Source organism: Notolepis coatsorum (genome assembly GCF_963971535.1).
Source record: "Notolepis coatsorum genome assembly, chromosome: 15".
Classification (NCBI taxonomy): Eukaryota; Metazoa; Chordata; class Actinopteri; order Aulopiformes; family Paralepididae; genus Notolepis; species Notolepis coatsorum.
In genome coordinates this window covers 6,422,837-6,447,309 of record NC_140179.1, presented here as the reverse complement: position 1 = coordinate 6,447,309, position 24,473 = coordinate 6,422,837, and positions in this window count along the sequence as shown.

Genomic DNA, 24,473 nt, shown 5'->3' with positions numbered 1-24,473 from the left:
ACTGGCATAGTAGGAGCGTGCTCTGACTTCCTAGAAGGCCAGCTGTCTCTGGAAAACTGTGTCGGCATCTGGAGGTTCGCGGACATCTACTGCTGCCCTGACCTGATGCGCAAGGCCCATCTCTTCATCGTGTGCCACTTTGAGGAGATGTTGCACGTCTCACAGGAGTTTGTGGAGCTGTCCCCGCAGCAACTGGTAGACATCATTGAGAGGGATGACCTGAACGTGAAGAGCGAGGAGACGGTGTTCGAGGCCGTCCTGCGTTGGATCGACCACTCCTGTGAGGAGCGTAAAACACACATCCCTTTGCTGCTGCCCAAGGTAACTAATTGTATTACTGTGCATTACATTAAAACAACACTAGGTTCCCTAGTACAGTGGTTCTCAAACATTTGGGTCCAAACCGATGTCTAAGTTGTACCCGCTGTCTGCTTGTCTCTTCCCAGGTTCGCATGGGCTTGATGAGGCCTGACTACTTCAGGAGCAACGTCCAGAACAACCCTGTGGTGAGGGACAGCCACGACTGCAGGCCCCTCATCCTCAGTGTCCTGAACCCCCCTGTCTCCGACAGGCTCCCAAACCCCCTGACCCGCCCACGCCTGCCCCAGGAGGTCCTATTGGCCATCGGATACCAGGGTGGCATGGAGGCTTACAATATCCGAGCCGGTGGATGGATGGACGTGAGCGTTGAGGGGGAGAGTCCCCGGGACTACCACGCCACCGCTTATCTCCACAGTCTGGTCTACTGCGTCGGCGGCCAGGACGGCTGGGAGTGTCTCAGCAGTGTGCGCAGGTTCAACCCCGTCACTCGCAGCTGGCTGCAGGCAGCTCCCATGCACTCACGCCGCTATCACCTCAGCGTGGTCGCGTTGGGCGGCTGTATCTACGCCATGGGAGGGCTCGACGGACAGGTGGCACTGAACACCGCCGAGCGCTACGAGCCTGAAACCAACCAGTGGACAGTGATTTCACCCATGCTGGAGCACAGGAGCATGGCAGGGGCAGCAGCCCTCCAGGGCAAGGTGGGTGGAACTGAGGGACACAGGGTGCTAGATGAACACAAGGAACGTTAGATCAGAAATCATAAATGTCTTTATTGCCAAGTAAGCTTGCACATACAAAAGATGTGTCTGGGTCCTTTGGTGCATCAACATTAACAGACAATTAAAGTAGAATGAAATCAAATGGAATATATAAACTAAATTAGAATATTCTTTCTTATTACAGGTTTACATCTGTGGTGGCATCAACTGGGTGGAGTATCTGCTCACAGCTGAGTGCTACAGCCCAGACACCGACCAGTGGACTCTGATCGCCCCCATGAGCAGCAGACGTTGCAGAGTGGGAGTGGCTGCATACGGAGGACAAGTCTATGCGGTAGGTGCACACGGAGACAAATGCTTTATACTAGATATTTCTATAGATATGTATCATTTGACTTGCAATGCTGCTGTGATGCCTTCATTTCCCTAAGTGGATTAATACAGTGCCTGCCTGCCTGCCTGCCTGAGCCACACACTAAAACATTCCTCTCATGTGTCCTGTCCTCAGGTGGGAGGGTTTGACGGTGAAAACCTCCTGCGTAGCGCGGAGGCCTATAGCCCCTTGACTGACTCCTGGAGCGCCCTGCCCGCCATGCTCACCCCCCGCAGCGACTTTGGCATTGCGGTGCTGGACGACCTGCTCTTCGTGGCCGGAGGCTACAGTGACTTCAGCACCATCTCCAACAAGGTGGAGCACTACGACCAGAGCAGCGACAGGTGGACTGCAGCCGAGGACATGAAGATCCAGCGCGGTGCCCTAAGCTGCTGCATAATGCATGGCCTGCCTAACATGAGCCAGTATGCTGCTCCCCATGGAGGAGGAGGAGGAGGAGGAGGAGGAGGAGGAGGAGGAGCAGGAGGAGGAGGAAGATGAGGAAGAGTAGGAGCAGAAGGAGGAGGAGGAAGATCAGGAAGAGTAGGAGCAGGAGGAGGAAGAGGAGGAGGAGGATTAGGAGGAGGAGGAGAAGGAGGATGAGGAGGAAGAGTAGGAGGAGGAGGAGGATTAGGAGGAGGAGAAGGAGGAGGAGGAGGAGGAGAAGGAGGAAGAGGATGATGAAGAGTAGGAGGAGGAGGAGGAGGAGGAGGAGGAGGAGGCAGCAGGGGATCCATCTAAGAACCTTAAACATTTATTAGACCAAAAGAAATCCTAAGAAATTAATAAATTACTATCAGCCAAAGGTGGTGCATTTCTTTCTTCTAGTAATTCAGACAATATCTGTTTTTAGTTTGTGTAATGTAATGTAATATATGTTTTTAGTTTGTGTAATGTAATGTAATATCTGTTTTTAGTTTGTGTAATGTAATGTAATATCTGTTTTTAGTTTGTGTAATGTAATGTAATATCTGTTTTTAGTTTGTGTAATGCACATAATATGGGAACTTTTAACCATATGGTTTAGTCTGTTAGGAATTGCACCCCCAACCCAAGCAGATTGCAGATCACTCTCTCTATATGGAGGTAAACAAGAAAATATGGTCAAAATAATTGGCATAAAAAGGGCACTTTTTTATGAGGCACAAAAGGGCAGGTGCTTGTGCACCCGTTGGGCTCTATGTGTGCACGTGCCTGCTGTTTTGGCGATGGTGGCGTAAGAGAGTGCTGTCTTAACGTAAGAGAGTGCCGTCTTAACAGGTCGTGGGAAATCTCCCATATAGGCATTGGATTGGGTGGAGAGCTGGTGACTGCATGCCCTCGTATGCCCTGTGTATGGGGACATGTCAGCCATATAGAAACACACCTCTTCAATCAATATCTGAGATGCAAATAAAAAAATAACCTTCTTAATAAATATTATATTTATATTGTAGTGGGTTCTATAGAGACATAATTCCCCATGGTATTGTTTTGATGTGTTGATGGGGCACTGTCACTTTAAGGAGGTTGGTTTTGGGGTTGGGCTGAGAGGAGACGCCCTGTGTGGGGTTTCATTGATAAATGTTTGATTACTATGAGCTGTCAGAAGCTAGCACGGCATAGTTCTGACAGCTGTCACTTCTGCTACTGCGAAATAAATGACACACGGCTTTGTGTTGTCAACCGATAGAAATTGTGCGTTTCTCTATTCCGACGATTTCTACAATATAATATATATATAAATAACTGTCTTTTACTAGTACCTTACTACTATGTACTATGTTACTATCCGTATACTACTACCTACCATGCTAATATGTCTATTATACTATGCACTCAGGGTGTAACACTCAAGTTCAACACTATTTGACGAACAATGCCACTGACCATAACCTGCAGAGATGCACATCTCCTGCTGACCAGAAAACCACACACTTTTCTGATAGTGGGGTGCCTGGACACTCAGTCATTTCAAATGAATGCGAAAGTTTCGTTTTCACTTCTAATTTGAAGATAAGGATCTATAGAACAATTTGGGCTTGAGTGTCAAGAAACCAGTTGAATTTAATAAAAATGTATCCAAAATGGCCACAATCGAAATCATGAATTCTTTAAAAACGTCTTAATGTTCACATAATTGCTGTGTAATATAATTTTGTATTGCTATTTTAAGTTAATACTGTGTGAGGAATCAACTGGAGTTCAAATATTGATGTTTTGAATATTCTGGTATGGCAAAAATCAAAGATGGCTGCAATTTCTGTATTTATTTCGAATTACGCTTCATAACTTTTATTCTATTAAACCTAGAATGGTGATGTTGGTGCCTGTACCTAGGTTTTCATGAATGAGTAATTGAATAAAAATAAAAGAAACATGATTTGAGCATATCTTATATGATATTTCACACAATGAGACAATAAATATGTGGAGAACTAGAGTTAGATATGAGAACTGTAAACAACAGTTGATTGTGAAGAACAAACGATGATTGTGAAGAACGTCCTCATCACAAGAAAGGATCTGCATCTCAGCACCAATGTCAACGCCATGCCAAAGACCTGATGGAGGTGTTGCTGAGCAATGGGAATCCCTTTGAGGAGGGCAGTAAAGACCTGGTTACATTAGACAATAAGGTGTGTGAGTCTGCGGCTGCTGCCTATCTGTCCATCAACTCGAGTCTACGGGACAAGAGCAGTACAACAATTTCAGGAAGAGTGCTTGAATCAAATGACAGACTTCTGACCGCACCGATCAAGCAAAATAACTTACTGTTGTTCCATGAGAAGAAAACACAGAAGAAGACAGCAAATAAGCTCAGAATGCAGCACTTCAAACATCATGCAGAGCTCTATGGGAAAGCTTTTATTGTGCTAGACACAATACAAGTCAAGTATAGAGATATTTCTCTTGACAAGGAGTTAGTTGCGCCATGCGTAACAAGACATTTTCTCATTCCTGTCAAATAAGTTGTTAACAGATGGACAGTTCCCAGATGACAAGGATGTCTACATTCACTGCAGGTGATCAAGTCCACCATGTTGGAAACAGTCCACCAATGGATCAATGCAACCATGAGGAAGCTGACACTCGTGTCCTATAATTAAATACATCTCCTCCACGCCCTCCAAACATCATCACTTGGGAGGGTGCATACTGGAGATACAGATGTTTGTCGTAATCCTTCTGACAAATTTCCATCACATCAAGCCACTAACAGATAGGGACGTGCACAGGACTTTAGAGGGGCAGGTGCTCAAAGGCTGAAAAGGGCACTATACCTGTGTGTGTTTTAACCGAGCACGCGTAGCGCACAAGCCCGATTTTTAAGGGCCCTTTTCGGGCGGTGATAATAATCAGTGCAGGAACTCACTTATCCTTGAAAGACACTTTTATCACTGACTTAAAAGGCCCATACATCTACATAAATGTTCAGGGGGGAGGGAATAAGTGCTTACCCTACAGACCCCAAGAAGTGCTGTATATTCTGTATTGTTTAATATAAATGCATTTTTTATTCCAATCTCGATTTGTATTTGAGATTCCCAAATCCCATCAGACTTGACTTCTTCGTGTCCCTCAGTGAGTGTAATACCAGCATTCAACTGTATGCGCCACAGCGGTTTCTATCATCATCATCATCATCACCACCCACACTATGCATAAAATATATAGGTCCGCGGAGAGGCACGCTGAGGAGGCCGTGCAAACTGCAATGGAATATGGGGCATCTCTCTCTCTTTACCTAATATTTTTATTCTATCCTGACATTTTCAGTTGGAAGGGCAGTCTATATGCGTAACGAATTTCTTCCCATTTCTTTTTTCAAAAAGGGCACTTTTTTTATGAGGCTCAAAAAGGCAGGTGCTCAAGCACCCCTTGGGCTCTATGTGTGCACGTGCCTGCTTGACGTGTGTCGAGACATGAATGAGTAGTAATACTTCTCTGTGGTGTTGCTTGTACAGTGATGTTGCATGTTTGTTATGGTGAAGCTGGTTTCAATTAAAAAAGAAAAGCCCTTAAAGACTGATGTGTTGCATGGATTGTATCTTCATTCCCTCTCAGTCTCTCTCTCAATTTCAGTTCAATTCAATAAAAATGGGCTTCATTTTGGGCGCCCCAGTGGCGAACCACATAGCGCGTGCAGCCGAGACACGGCCGACCCGGGTTCGACTCCCGAACCTGTCGTTATTTGCCGAATGTCTTCCCCCCACTCTGTCTCCCATTCCTCCTCTGTCTCTATCTACTGGACTGCCCAGTAGCGATAAAGCGATAAAACGCCAAAAAAAAAATCTTTAAAAAAAATGGGCTTCATTGACATGGGAAACATATGTTTACATTGCCAAAGCCAAACAAAACAAAACGGAGAAATCAGAAGAAATACCTCTCTCTCTCTCTCTCTCTCTCTCTCTCTCTCTCTCTCTCTCTCTCTCTCTCTCTCTCTCATGAATTCTTTTGGGAAAATTGCACTGTCAGAGTAGGCGAAGAAGATCCTTTCAGTTATCAGCAGTTAAATGTTCCCCCTTTGTTTCTTGGACTCCTCCATTATGCTTGAAATGGTTAAAGGAACATGCCAACATTATGGGAAATGTGCTTACAAGAAGATGGATACCAATTTATTCTCTGTGCATTCAGTAGAATTATATCTGGCTGCAGCCTAGCTTAGCACAAATAAATGAAAGCGGATATGGACCACTAACCTACAGTAGCTGTTGGCCAAAAACACCTCACCCAGAATTTGAAGCTAGGCTAGTGCTTCCATTAATTTGTGCTAACCTAGGCTAGCTTGCAGCCGGATAGCTTTCTAGTTTCTGAACACACAGAGAGGAAATTGGTATCTATCTTCTTGTCTGACTCTGGATAAGACAGTAAGCGCATTTCCCATAATGTTGGCGTGTTCCTTTAAGTCAGCTTCAGCCATTAAGTATAGTCCAGTCTCTGAAGAGAGAGCTGCACGAAGGTTATACACAGATACAGACACTGCTATATCAGGCTGATATCAGGGCTAAATACAGGATAATGGGTATCTGAATTTCTAAAATCATGATATGAACAATGTGTAACATGTCGGAACTCTAAACAAAGCAACCTGATTGTCTGTTTCTTTTACACACACACACACGCGCGCGCGCGCGCGCGCGCACGCACGCACACACACACACACACACACACACACACACACACGTGCACACACACGCACGCACGCGCACACACACACACACATTTTTCCAATGGAGAAAGATATATAGCTCAATTATTTTTGGACCAATGACTCCAATGGTCCAAGTCTTTACTGTTAAGTAAAAGTAATCAATCAGTCCAGTACTTGGTGCTGGCCCATACTTAAAGTATCAGTGCATCACTGCCAGATGGATCCATGAATGGGTGTTGCCATAATATATGACCCCTTTTGACATTATGATCATATAGGCATATTTTTATGAGTGATGAAAATAATTTGCGATTTTAAAATCAACCGTTTTCAAGTATTAACATCACTAACATGTCACAAAAGCATGTAGAATGTAAAACGTTAGGTTGGCAATAGGTTAGCAATAGGTTAAAAGTGGCCTTATATCGTTTAAAGTTTTTGATATGCGATCGTCTATCCCAGTGGTTCCCAAAGTCGGGGTCGCGACCCAAAGGTGGGCCGCGAGCAGCCATGGGTGGGCCGCGAGATGATTAAAAAAAAATAAAAAATATCAATAATTGTTATGATTCGCGATAATAAGCCACAAAAGGTAACGTTTTTGACAAATATTGAAACACAGTCAGTTTCTTCTCACTATTGTTAGCATGTAGGAACAATTAGATCTGAAATTAGTTTCAAAACGGTTACACTGTGGGGGAAATAAAAAAGTACAGTCGATTACAGTAAATATCAGTATCTGTTATTATGCACGCCTGGTGATACTAAATCCAAATTGAACTCGGGCATTTGAAAGATACTATATGTATATATATATAAATGTGCGAATTGGCTATAATAAGGTAATGTATAAGCATATATTCTATATTCTATAATAATATTTCAAATTGCATTGGTCCGGATGAGAGAATTCAGTACTGTATACAGAACCTTCGGTTTTATCATCTTCCCTTTATTAATTTCCTTAGATTTTTTGTACACATGATCTCAAGAGGGTACTGTGGGATATTTGTCAACCGAGATCAAGATAATAAGGTTTATTATCATGTGTACAAAATGAGATCATGTGTACAAAAAATCGAAGGAAATTAATAAAGGGAAGATGATAAAACCGAATATATTGCCAATACCTCTTAACCTATGTATAAACTACGCCCACTCCCTTCCTCCTCCCCCCCCCCCCCCCCCCCCCCCCCATTGTTCACCTGATACTTAACTGCTCCCCCAATTGGGGAGCGGGATCTTTTTACCTGACTGACGGAGCTGGTCTGTTTGGGTAAGATCTCCAGCCATATTCTCTATTATTAAAACACACTGTAAATGCTCACCTTGTGTAGAGAGAAGTGGGGATCACACCAATGTGTTCCAGATACCGGCCGGCCTAAACTATTCCTTTTCTCTCTACACCTGAGAACAGATCAGTCTGCACAAAACTTGAAGTTCGCGACGCCAAATTGTAGGATAATAATAATATTCAAATAGGAATAGAGTCAAATGACTTGCTCACTCAGTGGGTCCAGTTAATAAGATTTATTAACCAGATCAATCAAATCATTACAACAATAGAGAATATGGCTGGAGATCTTACCCAAACAGACCAGCTCCGTCAGTCAGGTAAAAAGATCCCGCTCCCCAGTTGGGGGAGCAGTTAAGTACCAGGTGAACAATGGGGGGGGGGGGGGGGGGGGGGGGGGGGAAGGGAGGGGGCGTAGTTTATACATAGGTTAAGAGGTATTGGCAATATATTCCACAGTACTGAACGAGGTCAGTGGTAGTTTTTTAAGTTTGGTCATTATTATCATGGTGTTATTCATTGTCAAAGATGCAAAGAAAAATCATAATTCATATTTTCCTTTGTTTCATCACAATTTAAGCAAGCTAGTAATAGACACAATATTTCTGACACTGTGAATACATTCACTGAGGTCCATAGATGTACCTAGATACCAAGAATATGCAAAATAGCCCTTGTAAAAGTGGAGCAATATTCCATTTACCTAGGTATACATTTTATGCAGATTTTCACCTGGGGTGGAACAGGTTGGAATATTGATTTTGGACCAGAGAATCCCTTTTGCATAGGAAGGTACCGTTAACACAAGCCCAGCAAATAAAGTGACGATAAAAACAAACACTGGACTGCAGGGGTCAAGCTACAGGCCTCGTAAATAAAGCAGCGATAAAGATGAACACTGGAATGCAGGGGTCAAGCTACATACCTCTGAGGGGGGGGGGGGGGGGGGGGCGTTCAAGTCTCATCTCCTTGGCAGACCCGCTCAGGGACCAGACACTTGTGCTATTGAGACTTTTCTCTCTGTGGAGTGGTGCAGCCAAGAAGAAAATTAAATCTTGTGACTGAAAAAGGGGGGGGGGGATCTGCCTTCACTTGCAACACTTTTCATTGTGGCTATGTGACCTACAGTATGTCCTGCCCAGTTTTTGTTTGTTTCACTTTGGGGTGTGGGGTAGCCTAAACAAGGGAAGAGAGATGTGCTGGAAAATAAATACAATTAGATTTAGACTAGATTCAAAGAAAACAAAACACAACTTCCACAGATTCCAGGAAATCAAATCAAATTGTTGAAAAGATACAAAATATGGGATCTTGACTATTTATAGAAATGTTTGAAAATATCTGAAAAAGGCATCTGAAGTAACTCACGAGTCATACCCCTCCAGGCCTCCAGGGTTCCCGTCCACTTTAACTCTCGTTCTCTCCCTCTCTTCCTCTCTCTGATTACAGGATGGGGTGCAGGTGTGTGACATCTACCAGCTGATTACCATTCTTATTTAGACCTGGCTCAGATGTCATGTGGCTCAGATCGAAGTTCCTAATTTCCAGTCAGTCCGTATTCTCGGAGTCTCACCCCCTGGACTGCCTTGTGACCGGGTTCCATTACTCTTTAACTAATCACAACGGAAACAACATTTTAACATGTGTAATTCATTGCATTCCACCAGTTTTTATCTTGCTGGTTGAAGGGAGATGCTGGATATCTTGACTGGTAAGAAGAATTGACTGATTCCTGGTGCACATCTAATTAAAAGTCGATTATTCATTAGTAGTCGACAGATGTGATTTCTGAGACTTTATATATGCTTTATTTACACGTATAAAAAAGAATACTGCTATAAGATTTGCTTGTGTCTCAACAGGTATCTTGCGGAGTATGAAGAACTTGGGCATCAGTCACTAGTTTAGCTTGGCTTAACCCTTAAAAAAAACTACACTATATCTGTACTATATTATGATGACCTAATTTGCTACTCTTGACAATCAGGATGACGAACCTGCAACCACCAATTGCATTATCTGAAACATGAAACACTATCGTCTCAACTTTAATCCTTGTTGTCCTTGAAGACATGAATGACTAGTGGCTAATTTTCTGTTTCCTTGCAGTTGTAAGTCTTCTAACCCAGTGCAGCCTCCCCGGGGCCAACTGTACCATGACTGGTAATATACCAGACTGTTTTAGTGGCACTACATGGACGTCCACTGTCAATGATGATTTGTTAAAAAAAGACAATGGGAATCTGAATAAGAATGAAAAGATGCTTGTTTTCCTGATGCAGTATACTTTGAACTGCTACACATTCTTCATTGTTGATGTAAACTAATGGTATGCTTCATTTACAGATGGCCTCTTCTCCTGATCAGTTTACTCGTGAGTTACAACCTTGTGCTTCATGGGTCTCTCTCGCCTCTATGTAACTACACCATCTACGTATTGCATACATATTGATTGATAACAAGTTAGAGTCACAAGCTGATGACATGGCATTTGCATAAATTAGGAACAGTAAAGCTACTATAGTATGCTTCCTTGTGGCACATTCACACATTCACCATGAAATTCTGGCTCACTAGTTTTTTTAAGTTCATGTTGTTGAAATGGTACTTCAAAAAAAAATATTATGCTGAAGTGTTTATTGGAATGTTAATGTTCACTCAAGCCTCCTTGGATTCAACATGTCTGCATCCAGATGGCAGACTGATGTAATTCAAGGTTTTAAAATTGTGACTCAACAATTTAAGAATAAGAGGCCTGAAGACAGTTTGGTCTATTCTGGATTAGTGCCTGTACCATGTATTTACCTTCTAAAGCTTAGCTGTTTAAATTGAAACTCTACAAAGTTAAACAAATGAAACTTAAGCATTAACATTTGTTCTTAGCTGCTGTAGTACAGAGTGAGAAGTGTGGTCTCTTAAGTGTTTATTTGTATCTACCTTACAGAAACGTGCCTATGCAGGTAATGTACCAAATGTTGTGTTGGCACTGCATGGGACCTCTACTGTTAATGATGACATGTTTATCTCTCTGGATGAGGAAATGCTTTTTGTTATGCAGTACATGTTAAACTGCTACACATTCTACATTGTTGTGAACTAATGTATGCTTATTAATTTTACAGGTTGCCTACTGTTAGTTGACTCTGGTGAGTTACAACCTTGTGTTGTGTGGGTCTCCTACCTAGTCTGTTGCTAACCGAGTTGACTGGATAATATGAATTTGGATAACCCCAGGCATGGGGTTTTCTGTTCCTTGACGCAAGCTTAGATTTGAGCCCGACCTGTTACCAGAGCAATTCCTTCAGCTCTAACCTGCAAAAAGGTGGCTTTATTCTATCCTAGTTTTATTATACATTTACATGAGGCTATCTGCAAATGTCGGACAAGCTTGTTCTCAATTAGATGCTTCTGCAGTTTTATATTTCACCATATGGATTATTTGTATTGTTGTATATAACATTTTCTGTCACACACCTACTCTTGATAAATAAAGTTTAGCTTTTGTGCTGTGCTAGTGTTGGCAAAGGCCTGCTAACCAAGTGTGCTGACGCATGTGTTTAGTCTGCACTGTTCATCAATGTTAAGAACTTTTGCAATGCAGTTGTTCCCATGCTCAAATGATGACTTAAGTGTTGGTAGGGACATCTGATTAAAGTTGAGGAAACGCCAACCTTTCTGACTGTATGGGAGCATAGCAGGAATGTACATGCTCATCTCAAATTTGACCTGCCACACAAAATCTACTCTCCCTTCCCAATTTCGTATTGTCTAATTCTACCCTCCCCGTCTCGAACGTTGTTAGGCCATGCCTCCCACAAGCCAGCTGCAATGTGGACGAAGCCTTGCATCACGTGTCCCCTCCGGTACTCGAGGAGGCAGCCGTCTCATCTTTTCACCTGTACAGCGTGATCTCTCAGCGGCGGGGGTCTGCGTGGGAGGGACACGCCTCCCCGTCGCTTCCTGATTCTACTGCGCAGGCGCACCAACTGACCTGTAGGAGTCGCTGTCCACAACGTCCGATCCCCACCCACCAGCTTCCCACCCCCTAATACTGCCAATTGTATTAGTATGAACGACCAGCCAAGCTGGTAGCAACGCAGAGAGCTGGGCTTGAACCCAGCATCTCCTGCGTTGGTGGCGAGCGCCTTGCCCACTGCGCCACCTAGCCGCATACAAAATCTACTTGTTGATGTGAACTAATGTAGTATTTATTTTACAGGTTGCCCATGTTCCTCAGATCAGCCATCGGGACCCGTTCCTCATACGTGGTTAACAGAGTTGATTGGAATAATATGAGTTTGACAGGCATGGGATTTTCTGTTCCTTGGAGCAAGCTTAGATTTGAGCCTGAACTGTTACCAGAGCAACAATTCCTTCACCTAACCTGCAAAAAGGCAGCTATTCACTGGATTATTCCATCCTAGTTTTATTATACATTTTCATGAGGCCATCTGCAAATGCCAAGTTTGTTCTCAATTTGGATCCTTCTGCAGTTATATTTCACCATATGGATTATTTTTGTTCCTTAACTTACTCTTCTGAGGGAAAGTGGGTTGTCTTAAGTTTCCTGACTTTCTTCAGAATGCCCAATCATCTTGGTTTAGTCTTATTTACTAATGTTGTTTATGCTGAGATGAGAGTGCAGTTGTCCACATTATTGGAAACATGTGTTCGAGTAACTGAGTTGGACAGATGCAAATTTGCAATAATCCAACACTGTATAAATCATATTATCTGTTAAGTGTGAGGAACCCATTTTAGTCTCGATTGGTGGCCAATACCATGCGTTTGCCTTCAAATGCAAAATGTTCCCACATTCCTTTCTGATACATTGGATTATCGACTAAACCTTACTTGGTCCCAAGAAGAGGGTCTTGTGTATTATTGGGTTAGGAAATGTACTGTACATTGGAGGGGGTTGGGTTAGGACATTTACAGGGGCCAGTTTCGAATTGCAGTCTCTCGTAGGAGTAGTTTTGAAAGTGGGTAGTGATTCACATTACTTTACAGCTGTGGGTAGGGCGTTCCACATTGAAGTGGCATAATTGCGAAACATGTTTAGTCCCTTGTTTGAGCCGAATCTGGGTTTAACATAATTTATGGAGCTCCCTCTGGTGTCGTGGTCACTGACCTTTGGGAAGTATTTTGACATTTACATGGGTACCTTAGTCGTGTAGTGTATCTTGTAGACCAGGCCCATTGCAAGTTTCTGTACTGTCGTCTTACTCTAAGCCATCCTAGGTTGTCAAAGTGGGCTAATTTTCTGTTTCCTTGCAGTTGTAAGTCTTCTAACCCAGTACAGCCTCCCCGGTGGCCAACTGTACCATGACGGGTAATATACCAGACTGTTTTATTGGCACTACATAGACCTCCACTGTCAATGATGATTTGTTAAAAGACAATGGGAATCTGAATAAGAATGAAAAGATGCTTGTTTTCCTGATGCAGTATACTTTGAACTGCTACACCTTCATTGTTGATGTTGTAAACTAATGTTATGCTTCATTTACAGATGGCCTCTACTCCTGATCAGTTTACTCGGGTGAGTTACAACCTTGTGCTTCATGGGTCTCCCTGGCTGTATATCTAACTACACCATTTACGTATTGCATACATATCATAACTCTCACATTCACCATGAAATTCTGGCTACTAGTTAACTTAAAGTTTTAATGGTACTTTCTTTGTCCTTCTTGATGCTGACATCTTTATTGGACTCAAGCCTCCTTGGATTAAACATGTCTGCGTCCAGATGGCAGTCTGTCTTAAAGGGACATGCCAACTTTTGGGGAAATTAGCTTATTTGCATCTACCCTGGAATTAGACAAGCGGATGCATCCCCTTTTCTTCTCTGTGCATGCATTGGGCTTGGGGGAACAGCCTCACCGTTAGCCTAGCTTAGCGTCATTCACTGAAAGTAGGTGTGCCAGTGTAGCCTAGTTCCCCAACAGTCACGAAATACACTCCAAATACAACTCCAACTTTCCTGTAAACATGTTGGGACCTGTGTATTTACCATGTGGAAAAAAGGAAATTGGAAATTTTCGTTTTCTAAGCGGATGTATACTCTGAAATCTTTTTTGCCGAACCACTGCTGCCTGGGCGCAGTGATTTCATCATCTCAAAAGCCTTGTTTTTTTTTTGAGAAACTGGGCTTTTGAAGTTGTGAAATCACTGCAGCAGTGGTTTGGCAAAAAAGCAGTGTATATATTAGAATATAATATTTTTATTTATCAGTGTGTTAAATACATGGGGTCACAACATGTTTACAGGAAAGTTGAGTATTTTGTGACTGTTAGGAACTAGGCTACACTGGCACATCTACTTCCAGTGAATGACGCTAAGCTAGGCTAACAGTGTGGCTGTTCCTTAAGCCTAATGCATGCACAGATGGGTATGTATCTGGTCTTAATTTCCCAAAAGTTTGTGTTAAATGTTTGCAAATTGGACTTTCAACAACTTAAGAATAAGAGGCCTGAGCTTCAGGTTTAGGGCACTGTAAATTAACCAGTTCATCTCACTGTCTTTGAGTTGCATATAAAGGCCGAGGACCAGCGAGGTTCTCCAGACAGTTTGGTCTATTCTGGATTAGTGCCTGTACCATGTGTTTACCTTCTAAAGCTTAGCGGTTTCAATTGAAACTCGACAAAGTTAAACAAATGGAACTAAGCATTAACGTTTGCTCTTAGCTGATATAGTACAGAGTGAGAAGTGTGGCCTAAAGTATTTATTTCTACCTTGCATTCGTCGAATGCATCTCTGCAGAAATGCGCCTATGGCCACTACCAGGACCAGTAATGTACCAAAATGTTGTGTTGGCACTACATGGGACTTCTACTGTCAATGATGACTTGTTAAACCAATGGGAATCTCTCTGAATAAGGATGAGGAGATGCTAGTTTTCCTGATGCAGTACATTTTAAACTGCTACACGTTCTACATTGTTTATGTGAACTAATGTATGCTTATTCATTTTACAGGTTTCCTACAGTATGTTCCTCGGTTAGTTGACTCTGGTGAGTTACAACCTTGCGTTATGTGAGTCTCCTAGTCATTTGCGACCTGTTCCTCATGTGGATAAATGAGTTGGCTGGATAAGATGAATTTTGACAGGCATGGGGTTTTCTGTTCCTTGGCACAAGCTTCAATTTTAGCCTGACCTGTTACCAGAGCAATTCCTTCAGCTCTAACCTGCTAAATGGTGGCTTTATTCTCTAGATGATTTTATCCTAGTTTTATTATTATACATTTACATGAGGCTATCTGCAAATGTCTGGCAAGCTTGTTCTCAATTTAGATGCTTCAGCAGTTTTATATTTCACCTTATACAACGGCATGCAAATTTCTCGATTCTGATTGGCCATTTACACGTCTTTATTGGCAACAATCCACGGTCCTGGGCTCAGGACCCGCCCACAACCGAATCACATATCACTCCCCGGCTCACTCCGGGAGAAAACAAGATCGCGGACAACAAATGGATATGTTGATAGCACCATAACGACTAAATATGAAGCGATTCTGTCAAGGGGAATGTGTTAGTCCTTTAAACAATGTTGGATGATGTAATTGATGGGTCTTGAGTCAATCTAGAACAAAAGAAAAATCGTGGATTGATTGATTGATTAATTGATTGATTTAAATTTCTACTTCCTTCACACTGACTGCAGCGTTCACTCTCACACTGTCTGACGCTGGCGTACCCACAAACACACACACACACACGCACACACACATACGCACACACACACACACACACACACACACACACTCCTGTCTGCAACAGCGGGGGAGTCAGACTGAGAGAGAAGCAGCGCTGTTTTAAGTGAGCATGGTCTATTAAATTGATTGATTGGTTGATTGCTAATTTTATTACTGTACCCCTGGTTTCCAACTGGTTAAGTTTAGGCTAAAAGAAATAAATAAAAAAATAGGGCGAAGAAAATGTTTTTTTCCTATAGGGCAAAGAAAACGTTTTAATTTGTTTTACCTACTTTATATAGAAGCATCTAAGAATGAAGTTCTATGGAAAGTAGGTCTGCATTCCCTTAACAATTGTGTGTATTGAGCCGTACTGTATTGTACCCATTCTGCATCTGGTAATAAAATTTTCAATCATTCCAATAATACACAGTTGGATGTGTTAGTTGGTTGGATGCACTTCAAGCTGCTTCCACATGAGGCAACTTCTCTCAATCATTCCAATAATACACAGTTGGATGTGTTAGTTTGGTTGGATGCACTTCAAGCTGCTTCCACATGGAGGCAACTTGTCTTTTTTGTAGTTGTGGGAACAACTTTTTCTGGCGGATGGTTTTTTTCAATAAATCTTCGATTAATGTGTGTTTATTGTATAGAAATAAGGTTGGATGAATCTGGCAGTTGTATAAAAGCTTTACACCACTTGTAGTCGTGATTTGTGACCAATAAACCATGCCTAGGGGGGTCTAACGACCACCCCTAGGCATGGTTTATTGGTCACAAACCACTCCTGCGCGTGATGTAATGCTTAAATATGGATTATTTTAGTTCCTTAATTTACTCGACAGACAGTGCGTTGTCTTTAAGTTTCCTGGCTTCTCCAGAATGCCCATCTTGATTTCATGTTTATGCCAAGATGAGTGCAGTTGTCCACATTATTGGAAACATGCTTGTATAGGCAACTCATGCACCTGTTTTCGAGCCAGGTGCAAATTAGAAATAATCAAACACTGCATAAATCATATTATCCATCTGTTTAAGTGTATGAGGAACCCATTTAGTCTGGATTGGTGGCCAATACCATGCGTTTGCCTTCAAATGCTAAATTTTCCCACATCGCTGTCTGATACAATGATGAATTTATAGTTCAACAGATTAACCATGAAGAATAACCAGCATTGTCTTTCGCTCCTATCTGATGTATCAGCATTGGTGACCTGCCAACAACACTTTGTGATAAGCGGAGGTTAATGCATTTGAAATGTTTTCTCCTCCATAAACTGGGACATGACTGGGCAGGAGAGTGCAGGTGAGTTAAGTTGATGAATGATATGATTTAGTTGATAGCGATACAATGATGCATTTATACTATAGTTCAACAGATGAACCGTGAAGAACTACTAGCTACCTATCTGATGTATCAACCTCAGATGAGTGGGGACCTTGTGTGTTAAAACAAGGAAAATTTTACTTTCTTTCTTAAATACTTTAAATGGTTTGTTGATTCATCTTACCAGAAAGGTAAGACTTCATCGTGTTTTGTTTGTAGGGTTTGGGAAGATGCATTTCACCATACAAGCCACCATACATCATTCCCATTGATTGTGTTAATGGGTGGATTTATGGGGTCAAGTCTGCCACAAGTCTCACGGCATTCATGGCAGAAACATTTTTAATTGTTTGTAGTTTCTCAATACAACTTATGAGTAGCAACTTCCCAAATCCAATAACATGGTTCATGCAATGATGGCCTTGTAGTTCAGCAGATTAACAAATTAGGTACAAAGATACAGATGGTAGCTTAATTGTCTGGATCCAGTGTTTGTTTTGGAGGTTCCTCAAGTGGAGCTGATTTCGGTAAGCATGTTATGACCTCTTACATGGTGGTGTTCTTATTTACAATCTGATGTGATGCTTTTGAATCGGATCGCTGATCCTTTTGAGGAAACTTCATCATTTTCTGATCTAGATTTTGTTATCTAACCCCTAATGCTACACAAATGATTGGATTAAATACTAATGCACTTGTGTTGATTCGCAGGTGAGATGGAATTCTCAAAGGTTGCCTGCAGAAGATGGGAAGTGAGTACAAAGTGGGGCAGATCTGTCACGCCATGTACAAATGCATTGCTCTAGTTGGAAGTTCACTCGTATTTTTCTGTTTGAAACTTATCTCTGGCTTCCAGCAAGATGAATCAATTGCATGAGTGTAATCTCTGGTCTGAAACGGTCTGCATCTTTGTAGGTGTCACTGGTCCAAGGTCCATTCTCTGTCCTATTGCCTGGCCTCTTAGATTCCACATGCAGCACTGACATTTTCAATGCGTATCCCAGAGAAGTTGAGATGGAATATAAATCTCTTGCTCTTACCAAGTTTTATAGTAATTTTATTAAAATGACGACTGGCACGGTGTAGCCCGTGATATAAAGAAACATCTGACGTCAACCGTGGAGTCGGTAATTAGCTCTAGCTGATCTGGGCAGTACTGCTCTTGCATCCAAATGCTTAGTTTTCATGGTTGAACCTAATGTTGGTCCGTCTCCCCAGGTACAATGACTAGGACAATCCAGTCTAATTGGTGAGACTAGTAAACTTTTTGTAGCAAATGGGGATGCGCAATAATTTAAGCTGTAAAGTCTCCTTATAAGGGGACCCTGCTGTTATCATATCGATCAATATGTGGGGAATCATTGCAAAGCCTCAGAAAAAGGCAAAGTGGCACATTGCAAATCGTCAAGAGGGCCCACAGGCCCTTGGATGTTAAGAGGTTAATGTTGTGTTTCTTTAAAAAAAATAGCCAATAGTAAAGACCATAACTAGGGATGTCCCGATCACGTTTCTTTTGCTCCCGATCATGTGATTTTGAGTATCTACCGATACCCATCTTTCCCGATCCGATTTTTTTATTCAACAAACATGACCATGTTCACGTCTTAAACTCATATACTGAGGCCTTAGTTTTGGTTTTAAATTGCATATCGTCATTTATTTATTGTCACAGAGCAGAAGAATTTTGCCAAAACAAACCAAGTATCCAGCTGCAGAACGGCAGACCAGCCACACTCTCGGACCCAAACGCATTTCCTTTGATTTAATTATACATCAAATGATTTATGTCAAGGATTGCAATGCCTCGCTTGAATGAAGTTAACTTTTCACCTGGATAACGTCAACATTCAGGGTGAATGTAATGTGAGAAATTGGGATTTAAAAATAAAAGATAAAAAAAATATTATTGGTCTGAGAGTGGCTGGTCTGCCGTTCTGCAGCTGGATACTATTGGTTTGTTTTGGCAAAATTCTTCTGCTCTGTGTGACAATAAATAAATTAATGATATGCAATTTAAAACCAAAACTAAGGCCTCAGTATGAGTTTAAGACGTGAACATGGGTCATGTTTGTTGAATAAAAAAAATACTGTTTTTATTTGTCGATCATGATCTTCGGAAAACCACCGGATCGGGACATCCCTAACCATAACCCTATCAAAACGGCAGTCAAAGTGTATTCATTTGTTTTAAAGATTTGTTGGAAAGATTTGAGGAAATGACTAAATCCAGATTTAACACTGCCATTGGAAATGGGAGCTTTCCCCCTATCCATAGATGTATGATTTGGCCATAAGGTCAAATATGAATTTATGATTAAAATGGATTATAATTACTGTATCTACAAATCCTTCGGTTTATCATCTTCCCTTTATTAATTTGCTTAGATTTTTGTACACTTAAAAGAAGGTGCTGAATGAGCTCAGTGAGCGTAATCAAAAATTCATAAATCAGCTGGAAAATGACCGTGTTGTATTCCAGTAAAGAGCTATTATCACGGAATCTTTAAATTTTTTTCAAAATTTGCTAAAGCTTCCGTTTTTCGAAACTGAAGTGTACAGATGAAAAAACAATCCGTACATGTTGACTGCAAGTCATTGATAAGCGAGGGACGTATTAGACAGCCATAATATAGAAATAGCTCTGCGAAAATCATGAAATATCGGAAGATCAGTCTCAAGGTTGGCATTCAAGCGATAAATCGTGCGCCCCCTGCTGTCACTCAAAGTGTTAAAGACCAAGGAGTAACTTATTAAAATGCACTACTTTTGCTCTTCAGGCGTTTGCTGGATTTTAGACAACCTTGGGAAGTGTTTCAGTAAAATGGACATGTCCAGAAACTAATTTGTAGAAATAAACCTTTGCTTGACCAATGCAGTACTTAACTTGGTACGTCAATCTTTGGTTTATCTAATGTTACCTGAATGAATAATATAGTTTAATTAACTAAAATGAAGTTGGTATTTTTTTCATCCATCCAATCTACTTCACACCCAAGGGAGTGCAGGCTCTAGTGAAGTTTGTGCATGAGTGGTTCTCAAACACGGCAGTCGGCAATGCCGGGGGCCAAGCAATTGTCCCGTTCCTATTATGGCACTCGATACAATCTAAATTGGGTTTCTGGACTTTTTTTTTTTTTTGTGATTTTGTCAGATGAATTCCTTTGACTATAACTATTACCGTTCCATTATTTCTGAAGTTGGTAAAAGTCAATATAACTTGTGTTTGAGTTCCAAAAGTAAATCACATTTCCCCCTGTAGTATATTGGCTTAATCAAAGGTAGTTAATCAACATTGTTTGCTTAATGATGAGATTATGAACAGAACGGTGTACACAACAAAAGTAGTTTGTTTATCCCATATTTATTAGAGGTGGAGAAACCCTGGATAGTATTTTTGGTCCAAACAGGGCAACAAATTATATATATACTGTGCAGTACATGGATTTCCATTGTAAAAACTTCCTGGTCAATGTGCAGTGACCTTACATAATCTTTAGTCAACACACAGTTGTTATATATTCAAAAGCAATTTTTTTTTTTTTTAAACACGCATATACACAAACATGACAACACACGATAAGATACAAGAGCATTAATACAGTGTATATCCAACGAAATTACCTACCAATGTCTTATACAGGATATACCCCTAATACCTGTTATCTAAAAACCTACACACATATGCTCCAGCTCGAACCCCCCCCCCCCCCCCCCTCCCGGACCCCTCTTTGGATAGTACCTCCATTACCCCTCGCTCCTAACCAGACACTACCATTATAAGCTAGCTTTTATTCTCTCCACCACTTCTAACCACATTGTCATTTTGGATTCATTGAGACCCAGAATTCTTGCTGTAGATATTTCTTGATAAATCACATCGAGATATGTAAGAAACCAAACTTTCCGCCACATTTTTTCCGGTTGGAACCATCGTGATGCTATCAGCTTTTTAGCCACTGTGATACCCCAATCTCTTTAGCTGTGGATGTACTGCAAACTCAAAAACATCATTCAATAGTAATACAGAGGGGTGTACAGGTATATTCCAAGATACGAGTTTTGATAATTGTTGGGTCACATCTTTCCAGAATATCTTAACTGGTGGGCAGTCCCAATACATGTGCATAAATGTCCCTTCGTCCCCATTTGTACATTGGGAGCATTTGGAGTCTTGTTTAAGACCTTCTGTTCAGTCTTATAGGAGTCAAGTATGTCCTGTGAATATAGTTAAGATTGATTTGTTGATGGTCAGGGTTCCTTGATGTAAGTCGGACATTTGCCCATCAAAGTCACTTTCCAGGTCTGGTATATCCCTCCTCCAGACAGAGTCTAGTTGGAGGGTTTCATACGAGGAAGTTAGTAATTGATGATAAAAATCTGAAACAAAACCTCTCGATGTCTCTCTTTCATAGAAGAATTTGTGGTATCTGTGGTGTTCAATTGGTATGTCTAATGGAACACCGTGAGACTTCAAACATAGCCGTAACTGTATGTAAAAAAGCCATGTGGACTTGGTGATTTTTTTTTGCATATTTCTCCATAACTACAAAAACCCTGTTTGTTAAAAACATCCCCTAATGAGTGTATGCCTTGCTCTTCCCATATAGGGAATCTTATAGGTCGTTTTTCAATTAAGAGAGTATGATTGTGCCATTTATGTGGGTTAGGATATTTTTTTTGTGTTTCACGCCATATCCGGATCGCATGAGTAATTATGGGGCCAAATTTCCGTTCACAGTGCTTGATTGGTAGTTTAGTGTATGCTATGTCCTTCAGTCTATGTGGGGCTACTATGTTTTCTTCTAATTTTCTCCAGGATACTAATGCTTGGGGATCAAACAATGTTGTCAATGGTCTTAATGTGTACGCCTTAAAATGGTGGAAAAAATCTGGAAATGCCATGCCACCGTCTGCTTTATTTCTCTGTGCGGTGGATCTTTTTATACGTGGTGGTTTGTTATTCCAAATAAATTTGTATGTGGAGGAGTGTAATCTTTTCCAGTAACCCTCTGGAGGGGGTAACGGTAGCATTGAACTGAAGAAGTTGATTCTAGGTAGTACGTTCATCTTAACTATTGATATCTGTGCCTGTACTGAGTTAAGTTTTGCCCACCTATCAAGGTCGTCTTTGATTTTGTTTTGGATTTTTGTGTAATTGTGCTTCACCGTTTGTCTTATGGTGGGGAATATTTCCACTCCCAAGCATCTAAAATGTTTTACCATAGGTATCTCTCCTGGGAGGGTTATATCTTTTTTTGCAGGGGTGTTAAGTGGAAGGAAAGCCGACTTCGGCCAATTTATCTTAAATCCAGATAAATCACAAGTTCTCAATCAACTTGAGCAGATGAGGCAATGTGGTGTTGGGGTTTTGCATGAACAGTATTACGTCGTCCGCATATAAACAAATTTTATGTTGTGTGCCCTTGATTACGATTGGTTCTATGTATTGGGATTGTCTTATATATTGTGCTAAAGGCTCTAATGATGGATCAAATAGTCCGGGACTAAGAGGGCAACCCTGTCTGGCTGAGCGTGATACCGGAACGATTTTGGAGATGATTGTACCTGTTGTAATCATGGCCGATGGGTCTTTGTATAATACTTTAATCATATCTGTTGTGAAGGATCAGATTAAACCGAATATATATATTTATTTATGGATATATATTTAATAGTATTTGTATATCGTTTGATATCCCTTGTGTATTCCTTGTACATATACACTGAATATCCCTTTAGTCTACTAACAGCCCATAATAGTTTCATTCTACCATTGGACAAGAACCTGGCGCCAGCAGCCAAGCCCCTTGGTTCAAGTTCAATCGTGCCGACGAACATGTCGTTACAAGCCCGGTTCCGCGTAGGAATACGTCTGGCAAAATACGAATGGTACTATTTGTTCACAGCGCATATATATGGCGCCAGTAAAGTAGAACTTTCCTATTAGTCCTTTACCCTCCAACCTAGTAACAGACGTGAAGCCTCACCCACGACGCACGTGTGGTGCAGTATGGCCTACTTGGCCTCAGAATAGGCATTGAGACATCGTGTGGATTAATAGTTGAATTGTCATAGTTTGGCACTATACCGTCGAGTGGGACGTATTTCTATTAAGTTAATAATAGTCTATTATGTATGGTGCATCGTTCGGTTAGAGTTATAAAGTGAGCAGTACCCCCATCGTTCCTGACGTTATCTAGAGTCTTAACCAGGCTGAGCAGACCACGTGTGGTGCTTGCATCCGAGGAGCTCTGGGCCAGGACGAGTGGACCTGTACATTGGATTACTTCACCCGGACGACGGCGAGCCCTCCACGGCTTGGATTATCTACATGCTTTGGGTGCTTTGATTATGCCATGGATAACGGCCAACACTGCTGAGTGTTGGAACTACCCCCCCCGAGAGGAGTCCAGGTGAGACGGCGCTCTACCCCGAGTGAGGTCGCCTCACGTCTCTTCGTTGTGGACCGGCAGCTACCGTCTACAAGAGGGCCCAGCTGTATTCATCTGCGGACCGAGGTTCTGTGGGCACCGTGTTCAGCACTCTGAATTCTCCCAAGAAACCGTCGGCCAGATGGGATATCGCCAGCGGCTCTCCTAACCCCCCCCCCCCCCTACTGACTTACAACCAGCGGGACCCCCCTTTAGTGTATCCAGCTATAATCATTTAAGTACCATCGCTATAGTTCCCTAAAGAACCAGGTTGTATACTTGCTCCCTGCGTAACCAGAGATTGGACATTCAATGTTGATTTACCTACGAATACTCATTTGCCTTACAAGTGCATTAAAATCATAAATGTCATTAAGTGAACGTTGTATATACCCTTTGCTATATAAAATATTCGATTTATACATTTGTGTGGACTTCGTTTCATCAGGTGGGAAAGTGTTCATCATATCTACATCATGTACTGTGTGGCCAGTATTTAAAGTACATAAAGCAGGTAGTGGTTTAATGATACCATACTTATCAATACAGTCAGGGAATTGTACCCCTCAGTTACAATATCAATGAATCCTTTTCCTAACCCCATCCTTTCTAATACTGCCCATAGATACGACCATTCCAGCCTGTCAAAAGCTTTCATTGCATCCAGCATCGCCTTAGGTATGGTGTCGTCCTTGTCGGCATCTAGTACGTGCAGTATTCGTCTTATATTATCGGTTATCAGGCGGCCTCTTATGAAGCCAGTTTGGTCCGGATGAACTAAAGACGTCATATGCTTTTGTAATCTGATGGCTAATACCTTAGAGTACAGTTTGATATCTGTTCCGAGGAGGCTTAAGGGTCTGTAACTACCGCACTCGGTGGGGTCTTTGTCTTTTTTGAGAAGGACTGTTATGAGTGCAATATTGTCGTTTTTATGGAAGTTCCCCTCCTTGACTGAGTATAAGATCATATTTAGTAATAAGGGTCCAATTATATCCCAACAAAGGTACATTTCTGGTGGGATACCGTCTCTTCCAGGAGCCTTACCACTTTGCATTTCGGATATGGCCTTCTTGAGTTCCTCTAGTGTGATCGGTGTTTCTAACTGTTTAGCGTCATCCTCTGAAAGTTTAGGGAGAATAATTTGATTAAGATGTGTCCATTTTGTTT